Source organism: Culex pipiens, chromosome 2 (genome assembly GCF_016801865.2).
Source record: "Culex pipiens pallens isolate TS chromosome 2, TS_CPP_V2, whole genome shotgun sequence".
In the NCBI taxonomy this organism is placed as follows: Eukaryota; Metazoa; Arthropoda; class Insecta; order Diptera; family Culicidae; genus Culex; species Culex pipiens.
The window spans coordinates 41614353-41624342 of NC_068938.1; positions in this window are offsets into that span (position 1 = coordinate 41614353).

Consider the following 9990-nt stretch of genomic DNA (forward strand, 5'->3'; position numbering starts at 1 on the left):
GAACAGCACTAATTCTCCATACAAACTTTGTAGAAAAACCATTCGGTTCTGCCTAAATGTTTTTGAAAAATTCAAAATGTACGTGTTTCTGGGGACTCCAAAATTCATGCTTCCCCTCGAGTTGAGCCTGCCCAGAAATTTAGTTGGTCGGTGTTATCCGAAGGCTTTGTCAAAATTTCACTTCGGATAATCGAAACTCAAAATTTGTTTAAAAAGAATACAGTTTTTAATTCAATAGGCAATCAACTATTCAAGTTTGACTAAAATGGGGTCTCAGAACTCGAATTGGATGTTAAAGGTAAGAAAATAAAAAAATACAAAAAAAATGTTTTTTTTTGCTCATGATTCCATTATTTGAAGTCCCATACTAACCTCGAACTCGAACTTCGGATAATGGAAACTTCGGATAATCGAGTCTGTACTGTAATACTTTTCGGTACAAGTGCTGTAGAGTTGAACTTTTCAAATGTATGCTATTATGAACATTTCAGAACTGTTTTTTGGATGATAAGAAGGCCATTTCGTCACAATAGAATGACAAAAGACATAAAAAAGTTATTTTTAGCTCAACTATTTATCATGTAATTTATTCAACAATAGCAAAATCAATGTATTAACAACATTAGCACCATTTCAAAACAAATAAATAAAAATAGTGAACATTAATATATGTTATATTTTTTTTACAATATTTTGTTTGTTTGTGGCAAGAACTGGCACTCAGAAGTTTAAATATTATGATTTAACTCGTGAATTTGTTTTTATTGCAATTTTTGAGGATCTTAACGAATTTTCCACATTCAAAATCCAAAATAACATTGGCGATAACATAACAGCGATTCCACGTCAAACCAGCAAGATCCAAATCAAAAGTGCTCCCATGTTCCTCAAATTTGGGAAAAGTTCTTTGGCCAGAATACAGAGACTCGTTTTTTTTGTTTGGTGATTAGAGTGATCCGGCGGTGAATTGAAGTTCTAAACGATTTTTTGCTAAAATCATTTGTTTTTATTTACCATTTTTGGAAATGGTACGGAAAACATTCTCAAAAACATAAAACAAATATTTTCACCTATAGGCTTTTTGGTTCCGAATAAAATGTATTAATGTTAAATAATTATGATTCACAAATAAAATTTTAAATTTTAATTAAGGTACGTTTTTTTAATGTCTTGACATCTTATTTTGGATTCCACCCTAACCACCAAACAATAAATAAAGGTTTAATTACTTGATCAACGAACTCCCATGCCAAATTTAAGCCTAATCGGAGCACTTTTGATATGGATCCTGCTGGTTTGAAGTGGAATATAAAATAAAAATACCAATTTGAGATCTATACACCGGCCAGCGAGGTGATTTTTTGTGGCTCGCGAACCTATTTTGAATGATCTAGAACAGCGGTGCTGAAAGTTATCGAATTGCGGGCCAAATTAAGAACTCACATGAGCTTGCGGGCCGCAAACGTGAAAAATTGTTTATTTGAAAAATTAAATTACGTTTTTACAATCTATAACGGGGCCATCCATAAACCACGTGGACACTTTAGGGGGGGGGGGGGGGGTGATATGGCGGTTGTCCACGGTCCATACAAAAAATTTTTGTATGGACAATTGTCCACGAGGGCGGGGGGAAGGTGGGGGGGGGGGGTAACAGATTTCCAAAAACAGTGTCCACGTGGTGTATGGATGGTCAAATTTATGAAAATCAACAAATTGGTTCAAATTTATTAAAATCAGCAAAACCAAAAAATAGCCAAAACAAAATAGCCATAGGATTTACCAAAGTTTTGCATTGCAATTTGCATGCCTCAACAAACATTGAAATCTGGTTAAGCAACTGCAAATATTTTTGTAAGAATTGTGTAAGAAGTTTATATAACACGGGCAATGTTAATTTTACAAATCTAATCTAATCTTATCGAACACAAGCGCAGCCAGTCCGAAGAAAGCATCCTGGAAGAACTAGTGGTAAGATTACGACGGGCAATGTTAATTTTACAAATATAATGAAAATGAAATAAGGTATTTAATTGAATGCACTTTCCTTGAAATTTTAAATTTCAATGAAAAAAAAAATATTTTGAGAAAGGGTGACACTAACTTTCTAAAATTGTATAATTTTTTAACTATAATGATGAATCGCTGCTAAAGGAATTTTCAACACGTATTTCTTTGATTTAAATTAAATATAAATAAATTTTGTCTGCCTGAATCAGATTTTAGTCAATTAGATTCACAATCCAAATTTCATGAGTTCGAATCCCGAAGTGAACATTTTCTAAGCGCCAAATAAGTTTGAGGCCCAGCCCCTAAGAGATGAATGCTTTAATACATTTAAACTACTATGGAATACCTATTTTTGATTTTTTTCAGTTTCCTACTTTAGTCAAATTTGAATGTTTTATATCTCATTTCCAAAATTTTTTAATGAAAATTTTAACGAAATAACAATTTTCAATCACATTTAAGCTTGTGGATCAAAACATGGAAAAAGTTCAAACTAAGCCAACATTTTTAAAAATTATAAAATATATATACAGATGGGTCAAAGGACCAGTTTACATGATTTTTCAAAATGAGTCCGTGGGCCACAAAAAAACATCCCGCGGGCCACGTTTGGCCCGCGGGCCATACTTTGGTCACCCCTGATCTAGAAAAATGAAATGGCCCTTTAACCATTAGTAAACTGATTTTAATTTTTTTGTTAACATTTTGTTTAATCTTTTTAATGCAAATCTTTTTTTTGTTAATTCAAACTGTTGAATTATCCATATTTTAATCCCCATTATTCAACACAACTATTTTGTTCAAAAAACATTCTCACACGTTTATATGTGAATTACAAAAGTAAATTTTGGCAAAATGGAAATTTTAGTGCATCAAGGTGATATCAATTTAAATTGTATTTTGAGCATCTTCTGGTTTATTCCAAAATAATTAAAATTTAAGTTTTTTTTTTGTGTACAGTTCTGCAAGTTTTTTTGTTAAATGTTTTTTATTCTTGGCAAATCTTACATTGTTTGAAAACAAATGATTGCAAATCTGTACGGGTGTATAATTCATTTTCCATAATTTTTTTTATGAAATTTTGATGTTCTGACATGTTATCAGAATTTTATATATATATATATTTTTTATTTGTTGCCATCCTTTGACTATGCCCAGAGTCGAGGGATAAATACTTTTTTAAATATGTGTAATGGCCTTATTGTTGGAAAATAAGTTCACAACGATTTTTCATTTGTTACACTTAATTTAAAGATAAAATTACGCAATTACATACATTTGCAGATTTCACACCACCAGTTTAAAAATAATAAATATAATTTCAATGTATACACAAGTAGATTAAACTAAATACCATTCTTTTAAAATGCTTAAAACAATAAAATCAACAAATGACGAAAATGTTCAAAAAATAACAGAAATTTCAAAACACACATGACAGATGCATTTTTTAGTCTTTTAAATTAAAATAACGATATTTAATTTTTTAAATAAACTATTTTGTAAATTTGGCTCGCAAGGTCTAAAGCTAAAAATTTTATCCCGGTATCCAATAACTTTGAGCACTCCTTTTATAAATCCTTGAGGTATTATTCAAATTTTAAAATGTTCTGAAATAAAAATTTAACGTTAGTCCACAACGATATAATTGTGTGAACAGAAGCAATTCTAGAGGTGCCCAAGCTCCATTTTTTTGTCCACATTTGTCTGGAATTTCCAAAAAGTTCCTTATGTGGTTTATGGAAGGTCCCTTAAGTAATGTGTGATTCTCGGATTTGAATCCCACTGGAGAACCCATCTTACCCCTCAGATCCCTCCCATCAACTGACGACGACGACGATGACCGAAACTCTCGGCCGCCGCCACGGCAAGAGAAAGAGAGCACTTTTCATGTTTTGTTATGCGCAAAAAAAGTGCGCACCACCCAAATGCACATGATGATGATGTCGAAGAAGGGCTTGCTCTCTTCTCTTCTCTCTTGGTTCAGTCAGGTTTTATGAATCGCGATGTTATGCTTCGGTCGTTGGCCAGGCCAGGTTGGTTGCCGAGTCTTGGAGTTGGAGCGTTCCGTCGTCGTCGGTCGACCTGCCGGGAGAAAGCATCCACCAAACGCGGTCTCGTCGTCGGATTTTAGTTCAGCGTTGACTTCGGTATCGATCGGTTGTGTTTTTAGCCTGTGCCCCCCAGGTTTCGTTGGAGTTTGGAGCCAGTTTGTTTTGGGGAGGAAGGAAGAGGTGTGTGTCCTGGCCACCCACAGAACAACAGCACCAGCTGAGTGTGTGTGAGTCAGGCGGTGCTGTATCAGTAGTGGGTGGGAACTGTTTTTGCTCGTCCTTTTGAGGAAGTGGTGTTGTATCCGTACGAGGTTTGTGGGTGAGTGTGGGTGTAGGATTGTGTGTAGCAAAAACGAAAGGAAGACACACCAGGCAAATTGGATTTAAAAAAGTGACCAACGCTCGCAGGTGGTGGTTGGGGGATCAAAACGGACGGACACCGACGCGTGTGTGTGCGCGCGTACGTGTGTCATTTAAGGATAAAAGGAGCAAAAAAGTGCTAATTCTTGTTCTGGACAAGACACGGCGACCCGACCAGTGTTGCCAGCTTGAGGTTGAGGAGTAAAGGATTAATAACTCCCCCTCAAAAAAGACGTGGTCGTTGTACAGATTGTTTTCTCTGTAGTGCGGAGCGAGCAGACTCGTATAAATATTGTGCGATATCAGCGGATTTTTAAGCAAAACTCAAACAGTGCACTGGAGAAAAGGTGAGTGAGTGAAGGGTAAATATTACAAACAAAATATTATACCTCATCAGCATCAACGGGAGTGGTTGAAATAAAAAAAAACAAAAACAGAAAAAAACAATCCTCCTGAGTATCAGAACATTATTATTTACAATTTTTTTTCATTTTTTTTATTTACGCTCTTTTGAAAATATAAATAAGGTCTCTTGATAGGTTTTGAAAGAGTTTAAAAATATGTTAGATGATGATCTTACATTTTTTGTATAAAATTTAGAGTTGGATCAACTTTTCAGCTAATCAGCTTATTGACTTTGTTGCTCATGATAACCACTGGGTATACTGCCCATGATCGCATAAATGTCCCATATGCATTTTCATCACTTTTGAGCTATTGATGCAGTTTGGTTCAAAATCGTGTGCTCTTTCTAAAGAGCCTATAACATCCAGTACTTTGTTCTAGAAATCGGGAGGAAATCCAGTTTTTTCGTGAAAACTTAACACTTAGCCTTATGTGTGGGACAAACTTCAAATGCGTTTTTCTCAGTCTGCTATTTTTTCATATGGGACATTTATGCGAACATGGGCAGTATAGGGTGTAACAAATTCATCGATTGCACAACGGCGCAACCAATTTTCGACACCTTTTGGGGTTTGAAAGAATACCTCAAAAATTGGGAGTGATTGGTTGAAACCCCGATATGCACAAGGTTTTTGAAATTTTCATTCAAAAATGTATGAAAATTTTGTTTGCAATTAACATCAATTTTATGCTGGTCTTTACCAGATTCATGCAAAAAATTGTTTCAACATTCAATTTTGAGCCTTCTGATTTTTTTTACATGTTCGTCCAATCTTGAAAAACAAATTAACAACCATAAAAATATTCTTAAATTCTAGAGAGTCGGTTTAAAAAATGGCAGTGCTGTGTAAATTAAATTTTTAATAATAGACATCACACCGTCTTTTCAGACTGAATTTACTATCTAACGGGACAAACACAGAACACCCAGAGGAGATGGGCGGGAATCGAACCCGGGCCCCTTAGCACACATGAGGGATCGGCAGCCGAAGCTGTTAACCACCGCGCCACGGGGTCCTCAAAATTTTATTTGTAAAATTTGCGAAACTTAAGATTAACTCTGCGATAAAACGAATTTTAGTTTTATCATTTGCCCCTTCTCAAATTTATTGGATAAGCATCCCCTAAAATTAGGATGCAGTCTAAATACAGTAAAGACTGAACTAATCGATGCCTTTATACTTCGAAGTTCGATTACACTGACCTACAAAAATTGACAGAAATGACTGCTACTTACGATCTGGAGGTTGTAGGGGACATCTGGGACTACCATCTGGAACTGAGAATGCTTTGGGTAAGGCATAACATATAAAATAGAAACTTTTTTTGTGATTTTTTTGGGTGTAAATTTACTATTTTTGTAATTTGTAATTTGTTGTTTTATTGGTTACGATAGCCTGTTAGTATAAAGTTTACTTTATACTATAAACTGTGCACCAGGTCAAGGATTTTTTGTGATGAGTTTATCAAATTCGTGTTCCTGAGTCAATTTTACAGAAGACACATGCATAAAAATGATTATTTTCATAAATTTATACCCTCTTAAAAAAATAAAAAATAAATTAAACTTCAAAAAAATAAGAATTTTTATTTCTCTGTGTTTCGAGAAAAACGCTCAGAAAGTTAGGCAGTTCGTTTTGCCCATGGCAAAATTGCAAGGTGAAATCGTCTCTGTTACTCAATTTGTTCATGAAATATCTTCATAAATCTTTTTGGAGTGATTGAAAATCATGTTTTTAGTGGATTAAATAAATTTTCTGTAACATGAAATTTCGAAATTTGCTACATGTATGTAACCCCTTAGTTGTGTAAAGCGTGAGCCATTGAAGTGAGTAGGATACACTGAATGATAATATGTGATATTTGGTCCTGATAAATACAAGTTCTGACAAATATTCAGATTACATAATTTCGTTATCTTTGTTTAACCTAATCTAATAACACTGACATGACTCTCATTTTTTTAAGTTTCATCGGCATTTTGTTTTGATTTTTGCTCTAATTAAGTAAAAAAGTATTGCTTTCACAGATTTGATCCTCGATCTTTTGAAGCATAAGCGTTACCACTAGGCTACTAGGCCCAAATTAAGCCATAGCTAATATTTTACCAAATTTAACATTTAAACGCTCATTTTTTCAGGAAACTTGAATATCTTTAAAATATTTAATATGGAGGATCATTTCGTAAAACGGAAAATGGCAGAGTTTTTAAAACTTTTTTAGTGTTTTTTTCGATGAAAAATACGTTTTTTTTCGGAATTCTGAGTACGCCATCAAATCGGGTGTCTAATTTTACATAAAAGTCCCTTTGACACCAAATTTCTATCTCATCACCGTTTCAGACTGCAAATTATTGAAAAACACCACTTTTTTCGCATGTTCAAAAATGGAAGGGGTCGTACCGCCCCTCCGTCACGAGACATCAAAAAACGGACCTCGGATTCGTGATCAGGGACAAAAGTTACCCCTTAAAACAAAGTTTCACGCAAATCGAAGGGCTCGGGGCAACTGCTGTGTGAGTTGGCGGAGAATTACCCATAAACAAAACAAAATTGCTGGACTTTAATAAAAAAAATCAGATTTCAAAAATACTCTTTGAGAGAAAACTACGGAGAGAACGGTTGAATAAAAAAAAATCACCTACAAGAAATGATTTCGTATAATAGACATTTACAAAAAATAAGTATTTAAATATCGAATTTATCCCACCCACACCGTTCTCCACCACTTTTGCTGGATACCAAGTAAAAGGGGTTACTCTTTATCAGAAGACCATCCGTCGTTGGCTGCCGACGATGGTGACTGTGTGAGTATGAGTGTTTCGTGTGTTTTCTTGTGCCCGCCGGTGTGTTGTTTATCGATTGTTTTGCTTCTCTCTGGAAAACACGACGATGGTCGTCGGTCTTCGGCGGTATCATTCGCCTATTTGGGTCTGCTCGTTGCTGTGAAGCCGCGCTCTTTTAGAACGTGCGCATGGTTTTGTTTAGAAAGGTCCGGTCTGGGTCTGGGTTCTACTCGTCGGCGTGCCACATGTGACTGTATCGGAATTCGATACAGTTGAAGGAAGAAAAGGGGTTATCTTACCGGCAGTAGGGTTTGGCTGTAGTTGTTGGGTGGTGGATTCTTTGAAAACGATGTTTTTGCTACAAGTTGGATTGTTTAAAAATGGGATTCAAAATTATGACACAGACTTTCGACTCAACAAAACAAAATGACGATGTGTTAAAAAATCAGTAGAAAGTAATTTCAGCTCATAAACGGCACCCAATGTCAATACCAATTTAATCTGACATAAATCGCCCCATAAACGACACATTTTGCGATGCAATTTAATGAACTGAAATCTTGTAAAAGAAACGTCAATAAAGTTGATGGTACAACCACACACAGTCAACCTTGCAACTTGCTGCAGCTGGCAGTGCTACAGTATCAGTAAACGAACCGATTTCGATACCGCAAAAGCCTTAATTCCACACCGTCGATGGATTTCACTCTTCGGGGCTGGTGGTTTTATATAGAACGATACGTCGAACGTAAAGCTAACCTGTACGTTCCAAGAGAGTGTTTGGCCAATGGCAGTAACCGGATGGATCGACACGCAATTCAACACCCATCGCGTGGGAGTCATACTGTCTTGTCACGAGCACCACGTAGTGATTTGGAAGATTAAGACTAATTTGACTGAATATAGCAAAAGAAACTTCAATCTAGAATCGTGATAATCTCAATTATCAAAACCAAAGTAAATAAAAAAAAAAAATTATCGAAAAAATACAAAAATAGTTTCATAAATTTTGCCGTTTTTCGTTAATACTCAACTGTAAAAAAGTTTGAGATAAGCAATTTAATGGAATATTTATTGTACACAGAAAAAAAGTTGAATTTTGGAAAGTAGAAAATTTGGTTGCTTGAATATTACCTTTTTGTGTAATATTAATTAAAAAATGTGTAAAAATGTGAACCTGATGAATATTCATCAAAAACTGATGAAAATTCATCATTTTTAAGAAGTAAAATTTACCATTTTTTTGCCACATAATCTTTCATCATTTCGTGATGAATATTACCATCATTTTTTTCTGTGTACTTTTAGCATCAAGGGTCAGCATCAGAAGGGTATTTTTTTCATTTAGAACAAATATTTTTTATAATGTAACAATGTTCCACAAAGAGCCCCTTTTACTATTTCAGGGTAGTATTTATTCGAAGGATATATTTTCCTTTTTTTTTCTTTTTTTTTTCGGTTGATTTATGAACTATAACCGTCAACTTTTTTCTTATGCAATATTTTTCATATTTTTACAGTCACCTTGTTATTTTATTTATCCGCAGACAGTCGACTCTCTGGCTGTTGATCTTCTCGATATGAATATTGCTCCAGCTGTCAATACATTTCATCAAGCATGCTTTGATTTTTCGTTCTATAATTTGATACCTCCCGCTCTCGATTCTCCCTTTAATATCGTATTTTTTACAATGTATGCTCAAATATTATATCATTAGCTTTAAGGTTTAAAATAGTAGTTTATGCAACAAGTTGCAAAAAGAAGATTTTTTCAGCACGAGTCGTACATTTATCCAACGAGGTTTACCGAGTGGATAAATACGACGAGTGCTGAAAATATCAAGTTTTGCAACGAGTTGCTTACAACATTGTTTGCAATTCCGAAAAACGCTTCTTGAATGGAATTTTATGTCAAACATTCATGTGTTTAGTAAATTCACCGTTCAAAACAAAAAAAAATATTTAAAAATGTAACTTTTCGATAATAGTGTTGAAAAGTTCAACTTTTCAGCACCCATTTCAGTGCTGAAAAGTAGAACTTTTCAGCACTGGTATTGAAAGGTATTAATTTTCCTTTCTGTTATTTTTGGTAGGGAAAAGTAGGCCGTTTCGTTTCTCCAGAAGGACAGGAAAAGTTGACAGTTTTACAGCGGAATTGCAAAAAATGCGTTTCTGCAATTCCGTCCTGAAACTGTTTATTTTTCGACAAAACGGCCTACTTTGTAATATAAAAAATGACACCATGTAAATGGGTGTTAAAAAGTTGAACTTTTCAGCTTTTCTTGTATCGAAATATTATACTTTTCAGTTTTGTTTTTATTTGAACGGTGAATTGACATTTGACTTAAAATTTCATTCAAAGGGTGTTTTTCGGAACTG